Source organism: Melanotaenia boesemani, chromosome 3 (genome assembly GCF_017639745.1).
Source record: "Melanotaenia boesemani isolate fMelBoe1 chromosome 3, fMelBoe1.pri, whole genome shotgun sequence".
Classification (NCBI taxonomy): Eukaryota; Metazoa; Chordata; class Actinopteri; order Atheriniformes; family Melanotaeniidae; genus Melanotaenia; species Melanotaenia boesemani.
Genome location: NC_055684.1, coordinates 6085153 through 6101226, shown reverse-complemented (window position 1 = coordinate 6101226; position 16074 = coordinate 6085153). Strand labels below are relative to the sequence as shown.

General features: G+C 38.4%; 1 protein-coding gene across 2 annotated transcripts in view; it reads right to left on the bottom strand.

Annotated features, from left to right (window-relative positions):
- Nucleotides 1-7138, bottom strand: part of LOC121636407 (dihydropyridine-sensitive L-type skeletal muscle calcium channel subunit alpha-1-like) — a 145053-nt gene extending 137915 nt beyond the window's left edge. For both annotated transcript variants that reach the window (XR_006009721.1, XM_041979904.1), the window contains exon 1: nt 7009-7138. The gene's annotated coding sequence lies outside the window, so the exon portion shown is untranslated. The remainder of the gene's footprint in view (nt 1-7008) is intronic.
- Nucleotides 7139-16074: the final 8936 nt, after the last annotated feature.

The following is a 16074-nucleotide window of genomic DNA, read 5'->3' as shown; positions in this document are numbered from 1 at the left end:
TATGGTGTGACTTAACAACAGCTGTATCGGTGGCGAAACATTGGACTGTAGCCACGTCCTTCACAAACACCCTCATCATACAGGGCAGGAGAAACACTCCACTAACATAGAGATGAGATGGGAAGTAATACAGTTTGTCCAAAGTAGTGATGAGTTTCTTAAATCCTGGGTTGTTCAGTGTGTTAACTGAGCACTGGTGTTTGTCGAGAAAAAAAAAAGTTCTGTTTGTTTATAATGTTTATCTCTTTCTGTCTCTGAGAGCTGCTGAATTATTTACTCACAAAAATGTAACATTTTTCTCTTGTCTTGTGTCGCATCACAAGCCCCCGTGTGCACGTCTATTTGCACGAGCCCAACATTTCACATGCACGAATGTCGCCTGTAACTTGGCTGGAGAAGGGCAGCGATTTTAGCGACGTGGCCTCCCGTGTGTCCAGCCCACAACTTGAGAGATGTTTGCAACTTGAGTTGAATAAAAGCAAAGTGGCTGGAGTTGTGGGAGGAGTCTGCAGCAGAGGGCTGCAATGCTGGTGGCGCTCGAATTGCAACTGAAAACAGCACAAGAGTTAACTGAGAATGAGCAAATAATCGGACCATTTCATTTTTATGATAGCTGAAAGCGCAAATCGTAATTGAGATTAAAATTTGAATAATCACCCAGCCCTACAAACAGGAAAGTTTTTCTAATAGTAAATGATTATCAATAATATCAAAGCCAGCTGAGAAGTCTAGAAATACAACACCAACTCTATTTTTTTTTTTTTTTAATTTCAATTCCTTGTGGACATGTACAGGACATAAAGCTTTAATTAATGGTATGGACTAATACAAGAGCAATCTCATCAGCCACCAGTTTGAGGAGCCTGCTGTCAAAGCCATCAACACCTGGTGGTTATCTTTACCTAATTTATGTTTACATGTACCAGTTTGAACTTGGAGTTCTTTCTGTTCATAATTTAATTTCTTATTAATAGGAGAGATATATTATTACTTAGATTAGGTATATTTTCTCTTTGTTTTCCTAGTTTGGCAATAAAATAATCATTTAAATAATTTGTAATTTTCCTGGGGATACTTATGAACTTTCTATCTGCCTCCAAGGAAGATGAATTGGATTTGATTTTCCTACTTGTCAGATCATTTAAAATATTCCATATTTCTTTTATTATCATTACCTGTCTTCTTAACGTGATTTTCAAAATATATTTTCTTTTAATGCCTGTTTAGAAACAGAGTTTCTCATTTCCCTATTGAGGTCCCAATCACATTTATTTCCTGTTATGATTGCAGTTTCTTCATTTCAGCTCTCATTTTCATAGCTTCTTTATTCATTTGTCTAACCTGGGTGTTATAGCATTCCTGACAGTAAACTTCTCTAATGGCACATGTTTCTCCATCAGAGGCAAAAATAAATTATTAAACTTCAGCAGGGCAATTTCTGGATTATTTGCTGCCAACACTTCTGACCTATAGACTTTTTTCACATCATTAATAAATAATTCAGGCCAGCAAGGATGGCGTCCTTAATGTGCTTTAGGAGGGTCTGCTCGAAACACTTCATGATGACTTCATGATTAGTTTTTGTTTGGGCACAGGCACAGTTATGAAGAACTTCAGGCAGACAGGAACCATGGAAAGCTGCAGGGACAGGTTGAAGATGTCCAGAAAAACTTCTGCCAGTTGGTCAGCATATGATTTTAGTGTCCGACCTGACACCTTATCTGTATCCACAGCCTTGTTGATCCTCCTGAGGGTGGAGGTCACTTAGTGCAGCTGCTGGGTCAGAGGCTGATGCTGCGCTGTGGAGGGTGAACAGTACTGCTGCTGCTGCTTGGAGTGTCGAAACGTGTGAAGCTGTTCAAGGTGTCAGGCAGAGTGGGGTCAAGGCTGACCTGCTTGTGTCTACACTTGTACTCTGTGATGTCTTGATGCCATCTTCAGTTTTTTCAGCTGGGTGCCCTTTTCATTTCTTTGTGGGTCCTGCTATAAGCCAGTTTGTCTCCTGCTCTGTAGGCTATATCCTGGGCTTTTAGCAAGGACCTAACTGTGCGGTCCACCCATGGCCTCTGATTGGGAGAAATCATGATTGTCTTTGTAGGTAGAACAACATCAATGCAGAAGTGAACATAGGACAGCACAGATGACATCTATTCCTCCAGATCAACATCCTCTTTGAACACTCCCCAGTCTGTGTATTCAAAGCAGTCCAAATCTGAATGGTTCTGGTGGTGGGTTTGGTCCTGCAGATCGAAGGTTTGTAGGCAGGGATCAACTCCACAGAAATATGATCTGAAATCCCTAGGTAAGGAGCTGTTGAAGCCTTGTATGCTCCTGGAATGTTACAGTACACAGTACAGTTCAGTATTTTAAAGTATCTCATGGGAAAGTTAATGAAATTGTGGAATTGGGGAAGGACAGATTTTAATTTCATGTGGTTAAAGTCCCCAGCCACAATCACAGCTGCTTCTGGATTACTGTTTATCTGCCTGGTGATCAGGCAGTACAGCTCCTTCAGTGCTAACTTAGCTTGTGGTGGTATGTAGGCCGCTATGATCACGACTGAGCTGAGCTCTCTAACTGCAGCTGAAGCTGCAGTCTGGCCGGCATGGAACAGAGAGTGTCCCGCTAGTTCCACCAATGCATTGAGAATATTGTTGTCCAGCCATTGCCACACAGTTGTTAGTCTTATGTGAGATGATCCTCAGACAAATTTCAACCTGTTTGTTGGCAAGAGACCTGGCGATGGCGAGTAGGTGACTGGGAAGAGCCAATCTCTGCGTTAGCGTGTAGCCTAGCAGGCAGTCCGCTCCGCTTGCTCTGCTTTTGTTTACATTGGCTGTGTCCGCATCTGCACCCTACTCCCTACATAGTGCCCTATATAGGGGTCATGCCATTTTGTAGGGGTGTTTGAAGGTCCAGAGAGAAAAAAGTAGGGCACTCAAAATTACCCACAATGCATCTTGAAAAGTAGTGAGCATCGATGGTTACTAGACGGGTCAATATAGACCAGAATGCATTGCGGGCAGAAGCTCAACATGGCGCAAGGAGGCGAAAAAATTGAGCTGCGTGAAATTACCTATAAGCAAACAAACAAAGAATAAAATAAAATATAAGGAGAAAAAACAAAAATTTTAACACACAACTTTGGATTGGATTTGGAATGACATGTTGTCGGTGGGTTGTGGTTGCCATGGTAACGGTGGTAATCACGTGGTTTGCCGCGAGGAAAAAATAGGCAGCTTCGTGTCCGAATCGCCAAGAGAATGAGTGTGCTATGTAGTGTGCTATGTAGTGCAGCCCTATGTAGTGAACAAGGGGTTAGGGAGTAGGGTGGACATTCAGACACAGCCATTGTCTCCTCCATCTCCTGGGCCACAGAGGGGGGATTGTGAGGGCCTCTGTGGTCCGCTCAAGTTCAGGGCGAATAAAATCCAGCTTTGGTGAGGCAGAAAAACCATACTGTCCCCCAGTTCTAGCAGGTCAACCCTTTTACTTAATCGGTTCTGGATTAAGGCTTCCAGTCTTTAAAATGCAAGTGAAAACAACAAACAACACCAAAACAAATATAAAATGTCAGAAGCCACTGCATGTGCACGTGCCGCTGTCTTAGAACAATGAGGTCTGGATTTTCAAAATCACCCTATACTAAAGTGAATTCCATTCACATTTTGCTAATTGACAAGTAGTCATGACTCACATGTAGGAGGATCATCCCCCAGTCCCTCTTGTCCTTCAATACAGAATGAAGTACTCATGGGCAAAACATTGAACCACATTTCCCCCCTGTATGGCAACTGGTACATGAGTGTGTGCGATAAAGAAGAAGTGTATACCTTTAATAGGATGTACTGTGAAAATGTGTGTAAATGGGTTGACTAAAACACACTGAATTGTTTAGTAAAATTCAGACGAAAAAGGTATAACTTATTTGCCTCCATTTTTTAATCTAATATTTTTATTGCAGTCTATATTTTCATTCAGCATTTTCCTTGCGTCTCAGTCCTGCCTCCTGGAAACCTGAGAAGAATTTTAGAAGGCAAGGAAAAGGAATCTGGGAGCAACTTGTTATTGCTAGAGGTTTCTTTGTGTGGTGTTCTAACATCACCTGCCAACAGCTGTAAGATTAGCAGAGTAGCTGTAAATTTTGTTGCTAAAAGTTCTAAAAACAACCGCCAACAGTTGCAACATCACTAGCTAACTGCTCCAACATCAGACACTCTAAGCTGTAACATATTTTGCAAACAGCGTTGACATAAGCCACTAACAGCTGTAACATCACTAGCTATGAACTATAACATCAGCCAGTCACAGCTGTAACACTGCACTTACGGGCTTTTAAAGGCAACAGTGAACCTGGAAAAGGTTATTTGGCCAGTCCAACGCATGTCTCACATGCTTAATAGTTTCTATAATGGGGATGTGTGGTGTTGTACAAAATGGTGTGACTTTCCACCTCCAAAGCCTCTTTTAAATATGCATATAAACGGAATGAATTTTGGAATATTTTAAGGAATATGTGGATGTGTATCCAGATGCAGCAAACAGAGAAGTACCACTCAGAACTGCAGGGACAGTGTTGCACAGTACAACTCGTGACTAGAAAAAGGAACAAAAAAAAGAAGAAGCCACTGTGTGTTTAATTGTTGCACAGACCAACACAGTCTACTGTGCTGCTTCTTTTTATATCTCTTTTCACTTTCTTCATGATCTCCTCCACCATCCCCATGTTTGTTGTTTTCTCAAACTGACATCAAAACTCAGTAATAAGCTCCGCACTGTCCTCTAGTGGATGTATCACCTAACAATCATGCAACGTAAAGCATGCATGGCAGTAGAGCTCTTCACGGTACAATTTTTCAGTCCCACTCCTGCTAAAATTCTGACAATTACCGGCCACCACTGCTGTCTGTTCTCTCAGTCACGCTCACCTGCTTCTGTAAAATTTTCATCCAAAACCGCTCCTGCCGACCAACTATAACTAATTTAAATGCACTATTTTTAAAAACTGGTTTATTAGCTGGCCTATATTTACCAGAAGAGTAAAAAAAAAAACATTTAGTAACAATCTCTTAATTCTGAATTATAATGTTCAAAACTGAGGCCAAAAACTATTACATTTCTAAATATCTGCAATAATAAAAAGAGAGCAAATCTAATAAACAAATTGCCAATATCACCTTTAATTTGAACAACAGCTTATAAACAACTGAAGACTCTGAGACACACACAACACACACACAAAAAATAAAACCAAAACAAAACAAACAAACAAACAACAAAAAAACGCTATCAGAGTTTCTGTACATTAACATAATGGCTCAGAACACACAAGAATTACTTAAGTGTAACTCCACCCCCTACTTTTTGAGTAACTCCACCCACTGCTGAATTTGAAAAATGCCTGAAACTGCAGGGGTTGGGGTGGGAGGTGTGGGGTGATCAGGGAGCGGAGAGTGGGTGGGGCGGGATACACAGGCAGACATGATTGACAGACAGCAGCTAAGGTGGTCCTGATCATATCACCATATCACTCTGAGCCGTTAGCGCTGTTAGCTGCCTGTCAGCAGCGCCAGCAGCTCTGGAAAGCTGTGGAGACTCGCGGCAGGTTGTGGCAGCTGCAGGAAGTTGCTGCTGCTACGATTTGAGCTGCTGTCTGTCGCCAGATGAGGAAAGCAGGTAAAGAATAAAATCCGGTGTTACTTTTACACCCATAATAACCACAAATCTGTCCCATTGCAGGAATATTTCATCAGAAACTCTGAAAGAATAAAAGTCTGAAACTAGCAAATCTGCACTATTTAAGTTCACATCCCTTCATATGGGTTGGTGGGCGTGGTTTTCTATGCCTGCAAGGTGAGGACCCGCCTATCTGCATCTGGAGGGAGGGGGCTGTGAGGTTTTTAGAAATTTCTCGCGACGAGAAACATAACCTGGTTTTACCTTATAGAGGGTGTTATGAGCCACATTTTAACCACAAAATCCCATTTTTAAAATAAATTTAAAAATACTAATTTTATCAACAGTATATGTAGTTTTCATCACAATCAAGTAATACTGTGTTGTTTACAGATAAAAAAAAAACACATTTTTGGGTGCACTGCCCCTTTAAGATAAGACAGTATAATAAAACACACATCTGCCTTACTTAAAATTGCTGTGCAAAAAGAGTAAATTGCTAAGAGACTTTGCTTTCAGGGTGCGGCGTCTTCCTCATAAAATGCATCCACGGACACTAAATGACAATAAATTTGTGTCCCACTGTTTATTCTTAGCTGCCCGCTGCCGCCCAACTGCCAGCTCATGAAAGATTTGCATTGGGTCCCATTCCCAATGCAGGGCTCTGCATGGAAGTATGGGGGTAGTAATGTTTTCAACGTTTGAAAAAGACATACAGTATTTACATGTAAAGGGTGTAAAAACAGATCTACATGTCACTGGGAACAGGAAATTCCTTTTAAAAGAAAATTGTATGTGCCTTTCATCAGCTCCATGCCATTCACTCTTATCACTGAACATTGTCAGACTTTCTCAGTGTCCTTAATTAAGTTAAAAAACACACACACACACACACACACACAAAAAAAACAAACAAACTCCAAACTATCCTGTGAATGCTTATTTCAGTGTTTCTGTATCACTGTGATAGGAAAGATCTAAAAAATAATTTTAAAAAAGGAAAACTATTAACAATTTGTCTAACCACTTATTCACTTGTCTAAAACCTAAAAATTATTTAATTGAATCTTAGTCTGAATTTTCTCAAGTCATTTTTTCCCAGATATTAAGATAGCTGATTTATGCAGTGCTCTTGTCTTGTCTCTTGCTCTATCCCTTTCTCTCTTTTGCTTCCTTTCTTACTCTGATGATGTCCTCTTACATTTCTTTGCTGAATCAGCCACAGACATGTTGCTGATGGACAGTTCTTCCAAAAATTTCAAATGTGGTTATATTGCTGGTCAAAATTTAGATGATAAACCATTTGGGTTGAATACAAATACCTCTACTCACCCAACAGAGACACAAACAAAGTCCAGAATATTCCAACAGTTTCGTAAGTATGCATCTGCATGAAAGAGAAATCCATATGCAACAATCTTCAGGAAACACTCTATAGAGAAGATGATGAGGAAGATGTACTCCAGGCTTTCCTGCAAAACAACAATAATTTATTTTAGTTAGAACAGATGCAACAAACCTTTCACTTAACGTTACTTCTACAAACACTATTTGTCTGGGTTTTATACTCTAACAATGCTGTAATATAATGGAAAATAAAACACATACTGGACTTGGTGGATGGTGATATCCTTTATCCAGATATGATCATGTTTCTTACATCTTACATTCTTACAGCTCAGATTAATCTACTTTGAATATTCCTGTAACGTAGAACATACCACTGTAATATGTCATGCTGTATTCTGTTTCAGCAAAGGTATGCTGTGTATGCTCATTTTAAATATCACCATGCTTACAGTCTCCTGCTAAGGCCTTCAACTGAAATGTGAACCTCAGATTGTCCTTGAGTCTTTTTAAAGGACTGAGGGACAATCTAGTTCTGCTGGAAGTCTCTGTTAACAGTGAGATCTTTCTCTCCAAAGTCACCTGACAGATTCATTCCCAGGATGAGAGATTATTTAGAAGTGTTCAGTTGGTTTCTTAAAACAGGTTTAATTTTTTTTTGTTCAAATATACTTATACTACATTTATTTATATTTATGGGATTGAATTTAATTGTATGTAACTGGATCTGAATTTGAACCTTCTTTATGTTCTCGTTAAAGTGCCCTGAGTTTATTAATGGTGAATAGAGATGTAACGATTTCTTGTTTTCATAATTAATTGTGATATTAAACACCACAATTAATTAATCATAAAGCTCCTCAATATCACGACTTATCATAAAGAAAGTGTGTTCAATTCCAGATATGTGGCCATGTTTATTTATTCCACTGTTGCAGTATTATTTATGACACAAACAGCAGCTATTCTGCTAAAGAACAGCAGGGAGTCAATGCTAGCTAGATGTTTTTCATGGGTTTCTAAATTCTCTAAAACCATTCTTATAATGTCGTTTCCATATAAAAGCCTCCTTAGTCCAGGTAGAGGTCCTGTAGCCTTTCCCATCTGTTTTCTCTGAGAGAAATCCAGAGTTAGTATGTAGGATTTATTTATCATTTACAGAGCACAGGGAGTTTAGTTGGAATGAGACTTCTCTGTTACTTTATTTTGTGTTTATATTATTTTATGTTGGCACCAAAACACAGAACAAAATAAAACTTAAAGACCTATAAGGAATGTTCATGACATTTTTTACATTAATAGTGTTAATCCATACATCCATGCATCAATTTTCTTGCCACTTAATCGGGGTTGGGTTGCTGGGACCGCAGCCTCTGTCACATTAAATATTAGCTGTTGATAGGTAGCACTGAGAAAAGCTGCAATACATCTGTAGTGTGTCTGTAATATCTTCTTTAATATTTTCACTTTTACCAAATTCATCTGGTGGACCAGATTGGACTCTCTGGAAGGCTGGTTTGGCCCCAGGCCATGTGTTTGACTCCCCTGAATTAGAAGGATGATCTAATTACAATACTTTTTATATGAAGAAAATAACCTGGCTGAAACTAAAAGAGACCACCAACCCCAGCCTGAAGAGCCAGAGGGAAATAAATTACATTTAGAAGCCTTGGAAACTAAATATCTTCTCAAAGCAGAAGTACAAGAGGAAAACACAAATTTACAAGATAAAGAATCCATAGAGTTAAAGGCTGGAAACTAAAATGAAAAAAATCAAGTATTGTAAGACCTTTCACAAAGAACTGTGTGTCCAGCCCCCACCATCTTGGAATCTCAAATTAATTGCTTAATTATGAAATGAAAGCAATTTAGTGAAAGAAATAAACTTATTCTTGGCTACAGTAAACATTATCACATCTTGAGGTCACAGTTAACATTTGAAACAAGCCATTGTCCCATCTTGCCTAAAACATCTACCATCATCCCTGTTCTGAAGCCATCGGCCATAAACTCCCTCAACAATTACAGATCTGTTGCACTAACTTTTGTGATCATGAAGACAGAATCATACTCCACTATCTTAGCACGCTTTACCTGTGTTTGGAGTGTTCTCCAGGATATGACTCACAGTGCTGTCCAGGTCTTCATTTGACAGCACTGTTTATCCTAATGGCCGAGTTATGCTAGGTGGTTAGTTAGCATGTCCTCATTCAGACTTACTACCGTCGGTTGTCTGGTAATAGTCTCTGCTGAGGCCAGTATAATACTGAAGATGCCGGATAAATGATTTAAGTATGATATACGAGGGGTTTTAATATAATGTGTGAATGACTTCAATTTCACATGTGTCTGTGAGAGGGCAATTCTGAAAAATCTCTCAAATGGCCCTTTATATACATTCTTACTCTCACATACATATTTTATCACATATATTTAGACTCACATACATATATTCTCCTCAAATCCGCGTGTATTTAAACTGTTACATACAAACATTCTCCTCTAACATTTGTACATTTTGATACATCAATGTATTGTTTTATATTTTATTTTATTTACTTATGTATTAATTAATTAATTTATTTATTTATTTATTGTCTGGTGTCACTCAAACAGGAATTCCTCCCTTTTAACCCAATTTATGGTATAAACTTTGGTCAAAGTCCTGTTGAACACAACCACATACTTGTCTTCTGCCCCCTGATACCCAGAAGAAATCCTTATTATAATATTTTTAACATTTCACATGTTAATAAATGGTAGCTTGTTAAAAAAATTTTACTTTTTTTTTTTTACATTTTGTTACAGGGCCAAATGAAGGCCTCCATATTTTAAAAAATGGACTTTACTTACCATTTTTTCATGGGTCGGGCCTTAACGGGTTAAGGAAGTGACTCTTAAACCAGGTAATGTTTTAACAAGATGGTCTAAGCTTTACCAGATGTTATATTATTTTACAGAACAAAATTTAAAGATGTTGGAAAGCATAGTATATATCTATTTTCCAACCATATCCATTTTCCTGAAGTGAGGAATTCCAATATTCCAACACCCATATTGAGAAGATATGGATGTCCTCATATTTTTAAGAAAATGAGAACATCCACATTTAAAAAAAAACTTCTAGAGGGTAAACTCATGTAATTAAGGTTATATAATTTCAGTAAAAAATTATAAACGCTGGGCCAAGCTTTGTAATATAACAGTATTGCACTAAATTATTTCAAGTTTGATTTTATCTATGTAATTCAAAAAGCTAAAAGACATTTATTTTATGATTTCCTTTTTCATATGAAAACAAAATCACTTATTAAACATTTTATTGAAGTTCAAGGCTCTGGAGAACTCAATAAAATGCCACCAAAAAGTACTTATATTTAACATTTGATATGTTTTGTTAAATAGAATCCCAATAACATCAATATTAAAATGTTTGTGGACTTTGATGTGGGCCTACATGTCAGGAGCACATAAGCAGTATATTTTAAAGTCAGAAACATAATTACCTGCTAATTAAATACCTCCAACAGCATTTGTTATTACTATGGTAGGTTTTTATTTTTCTCTCTCTCTCTTTTTGTCCTGTTCAGCATGGTGGCAGCAGAATGATGGTCTGGCTGCTGTGTTGTCCTTAAACAAATTTGCATTGCCAAGGGAAGCTTAATGGGTATAAAGCTTCTCTTGATAATCTGATTTTTATTTAAATTATTGTTTATTTATTTATTTATTTATTAATTTCGAATTACAGAATTTAAATAATTTAGCTGGACCTGACAAAAGGGGACAGAAAAAACGAAGTGTGAAACAGAAATGAAAAGGAGAGTAGAGAAAAGAAAGTGAAGACAGATACAACAGATGGAAGGCAATGGCCATTCAATGCAAACAAAACACCAACCAACCAGCCCACCTCCTTCCACCATTGTGACGAGGAGGGCGAGGAGGACAGTGAGAGAGCCCAGATCTGTGACCCACCACCCCTCGGCCCACCCAGGCCATGCCCCAAAGTGCATGTGAAACACCCTCGCCACATACACACCCATATCCTCACACACCTACACTCGTCCTGGCACCCAATGACAACCTCCGGTGGTGAAATGTGAAGCCAATGTGGAAGTGCAAAAAATTTGCTAGGGGCTGGCTCCAAAACAGAGCAAATCCCCATAGAGTCTAAAAAAAGAGTATAAGTGGAAGTGGGGAATGGTGAACAACACTTTAGATTGATTTAATCAAAGTACCCCAGCCACCCAACATCTCAGTGTACAAGAGCTTTAAGGCAGTCTCTTGTCACGGGTGGGAGGAGTGGATGGTGGATAAAGAGCACAGCAACCAGAAGGATGCCTTATGCAACTTCATCAATCAAGAACCAAAGATCAAGGAATCTTTTTTATCCCATGAGGGTAATTTGTTTTACAGCAAACAGTTTTTAAAATGATCGTGACAGTCAGTGGACAATCTCACAAACAACAATAAACATCTAAAAGGACTATGATATATAGATAAAAATATAAAAAGAAAATAACAAAAAGAAAAATAGAGCTGCGTGTTCAGCTTATTCAATAGGGTGATGGCTGCAGTAACAAAAGAATATTTATGTCTATTAGTCTTGCTTGTTGGCAGGATGTACCTGTGCCCTGATGGAAGGATTGAACGGGCCTTGTTTAGGACTCTGGTGTGGTACGGGGCTGAAAGGTCAGTCAGGGAGATCCTTGCAATTTTCCCACACAGTCTTACAATCCCCTGCAATTTGTTCTTTTTTTTAGCGAAAGGGAGCCATACCAACAGATTTAAAAAAAAAAGTTAAGAGATTCAATAAAACAAGAATAAAACATTCACATAAAAGTCCTGTCAACATTAAAACTACGAAGCTTTCGATAAAAATACATACACTGGTAATCTAGCCAGGATCACCAGCGTATGTCCAGAAGATTCTTCCAAAAGTCTATGCACTTTTTTTTTTTTTTTTTTTTTTTGTTTTGTTTTACTGATGTTAATATTTAAAAAAGATGACCTACATCAGTCAGTAAATTCCTTCACTACAGGTCTGTATTCAGGGACATCACTGCTCAGTAAGGATACGATAACTGAGTCATCTGCAAATTATACAATAATCCGACCTATATGTTGGCTACGGCACTCATTTGTAGATGAAGAGTGTTGGTCCCAGCCAGGCAACAAGACCAGAGTTAATGTTGTAGGAATCCCTTAATCTTTTTTGCTTAAATGTGCGGCTGAATGCAGTTAAAAGCAGATGAAAAGTCAACAAATAAAAGACGAGCAAAGGACCTGGCTCCCTCAAGGTGGGTTAAAACCAAATTCAGCAGTGTGCCTACTGAGAGCTGCCAACACGACGGTTGAAAATATTTCAGCCCCGCAAACAGCAACAGTGCACAGTTTAATGTGAGTGTGAAGCCAACAAACTTCATTAAACATCAGAGAATCTACAATAACACAGAAGCAGAGGTGATGAGGTGAACTAGAGAGGAGAGGAGGATGACAGGTGCTGCTAGGAAAGAGACAGACGTTACTCCAAGTCCTACTATCAGGTACTATCAGAGGGATAAAATGGAATAAAAAAAGAGGGATAAAAGAGCTGGTAGAGCCTGTTTGTGTAGCAATGTTACTGGTTTTTGGAGAAGTGATTTACATCTGCCTGCTGTTAGTTTTTGTGTTGATGTTTAAACAACAGGAGTTCCCAGCAATATTAAAACTAGCTCAGATGTGCAGTAATAAATATCAGCCACATTGCTGACAGCTGAGGTTATTCGGGATCTGTCTGTTGAGCCTGAAAAAAGACTTCCGCGATGAAGGAGTTATGCCTACAGAAACGGAGGGCAGGGGTGTTGCTAGACATAGGGCTCTACAGGGGCCCAGACCCCCTATTACTCAGAATATTTTTATGAGCGTTATAGAATTAACAATGTTATGTTCCATCTGCCTTTTTTTGCTTATCTGACTGTTACTGTTGCTTCCAAATCACTGCTACTGAAATTGAAACAATAAATAATAAATAATAATAATAATAATAATAATAATAATAATAAAATAATAATAATAATTATAATAATATGGTTGAAATAGACTTTCTGAAAAGAAAATCCTTGATTTTGTGTGTTGTCAAACAAAAGTGAAAAATACAAATAGAGAATTTAGAATCTAATCAAATGTATAAATTTGCATGGATTTAAGTTAGAAAATACCTACAAGTGAATGTCAGATTATTGTAGTAAATACAGCCAGGTGATGTTATTTTGAGGTCTTACATGAATTTGGAGGTTTGCTTTAAAACATCCAGCATAATGAGATTCATATAGTCAGACTTTACTCATATTTATTTGTATTCACAGAAAGACATTATTATAGGTGACTGATGGAAATGTGCTCCATTTAAATAATAATGTTGAAATTTATTCTCCAGTAAGTGTCACTGAGTCATGTTTTGTATTGAAGCTGCTCCCTGACTGGGAACTGTCTGACTGGGAAAGGGATAAAATATCAACACAAAGCTGAACTGTTCTTACCGCAACGCCTTGGTGTCAAATGATAACCGATAACAGCTTCGGTGGCTTTCTAATCGTAATTAATCTGTGTTGTCCCTAAATGCAGTAGCGTTGGACTGGCGGGGGGTGTAAACTATACCATTTACCCAGGGTCCACTGCCCTTGAAAATTCTAGATTGAAAAGTTATTTTGGGTTCCATTTTAAAACGTCTAATTATGACTGTAAAAGTCAGTTTGCCTGAATTAAAGTGCAGACAGACGGAATTTTGCATTATAATAATGATGGATGTTCTTAGAGGCCCTGTCACCCCCTCTAAAAGTAAGACAAAAAAGTTTGTTGGTGTATCCTAGCAAATGGCTTATTGCATAACAATCACATACTGAACCTTTAAGCTCCATTTTAACATTGAAACATCAGTATTGGCAAAGTTGAACAACATGAACCACATGGTCCTCAGACCCAGCAGCAGCAGCAGGTCCCTCACTTTCCACATGCTGTAATCATTTTCATACTGTTTCACCACCTCGATCATCTGTTAATTAAGGCCTCATAAAAGGCCAAAAGCCAGTTTGACAAAGCACACAGATCTAGAGAAATTATTATTATGAAATTCCCTGTGTCTTGTCTCAGTGTCCCTTCCTTTGTGTAGTTGAGTTGGATCCTGTTTTATTTTAAAGTTTCTGTTGGTACTTTAAAGACCTATTAGTAAACCTTTTTTTACATTATGTTACTCCTGGGTGCTTTATTTTATGATTAAACCTGCACAAAATGAGTCAAAATGAGTCTTATATCTTGCTGCCATGTATGTGGCAAAATTTTGGTTGGTTCCACCTAATCTCACTCCAAGGATTACTGAAAATTTGGCAGCTCTGCCTACACATCTTCAACCCCTCTGCCTGACCTGTATGCGAACTGCAGCAGGTCTAGATTTTCCTGTGTCAGAAGTCAATCCTTGACAATTTTTTCAAATGACTTCATGACCAGAGAAGTAAGTGCAACAGGTCTGAAGTCGTTAGGAGTTTTGGGAGATGCAGATGTGGGTACTGAGACAATGATAGAATCTTTCCAGAGTGAAGGGACTTTGTGAAGCTGGAGGGATGTTAAAAAAAAATAAAACTAAATATACCTGCTAACTGGACAGCAGTTTTTGAGGCCCTGCCCTTCAATGCCATTAGGACCAGAACTTTTCCTCTGCTTAAGTCCATGGAAGAGTTTAACAATGTTGCTCCTTTCGACAACAACAATGCTCTGAGAAGAGACAATATTTCTAAAAATGGACAATTCTTCACTAAAATCACAGAAAATTAAAATGGTTTTAAAAAATTGTAAAGTTAATTAGAAAGTACCAAATCAGACCATCCATTTAGGGAGACATGACATTTCTTAGGTTGCCTCCCCATCATGGATTTCACCCCCTCCCATGCAGGGCGAGAGCTCTCAACATTCTCCTTGTACTGACAGGTTGCAAGTTTGAGCTGCTTTTTTAGCTGTTTATGAAGCTCTCTCTGTTGTACAATATCACCCTGTAAGAAGCAAATGTTTCTTTGGTTAATTATATTTTTAACACTTTTTGTCACCCAAGGCTTGTTGTTGTGGAAAAAGAAATCTCCTTTTATTGAATAATAGAGGCCTCACAAAAAGAGACATAAGAAGAGAGAACCTCAGTTAGTTTGTCAAGATCCATACACACTTCCTTAAACAAATCCCAGTCTGTATAATAGAAACGGTCCTGAAGACAGAACCAATTCCTTAGACCAAACCGGAACCAAGCGTTTCTCTGGCTTGTTTCTCTTCAGGACAGATTTGTATGACGGAACTAAATAAACAACACTGTGGTCCGACATTCCCAACGGATCTCTGCATAGATACTTATATGCGTCCTTTACGGATTGAAAGCAGAGATCAAGACACTTCCCATATCGAGTGGGACATGTCACATATTGATAAAAGTTATATAGAGACACTGCCGAGTGACTTGCTGGTCACTGCAGGGTCTCTGTCAAGGCGATAGGGAGCCCCATATCCATCTATTTCCAGTTCCGATTGGGGATCCTGCTCTTTAAGCCAAGTCTCCATCAAGGACAGGCATCCCTATACTCAGCCAGATACTTGACGTTGCCCTGAAGTTCATGCAATTAATACATCTAGCAGTTTGTTCTCTATTATTTTGGCTTATGGCTTTTAACAACAAAAATTCACCATATATTTAAACATGGAGCTGTTCCCGCTTTGTTATTATTGCAGAGTTGCACAGAAAGTGATGATTCTTTTCACCAATCAGTGGACTGCAGTGTTTCAATCTCTACAATTTAGGGTCAAATTGGTGAAATCGGGATCCCAACGAAAGGGTCTATTTAGATCTGATAATTCTGGCAGCTTTCCCACTTTTTGCCTTTAGAAATGACAAAAAAAAAATTTAAAAATTTAAAAAAGAACAGTTCTGTCACATCTCACTGATGTTAAATGGGGCTTTAGTGTACTATGATTAGAGGTGTGGAGTTACATCATTTCAAAGAGATATACAGATTCACCCTGAAAGTTTTTATTTATCTA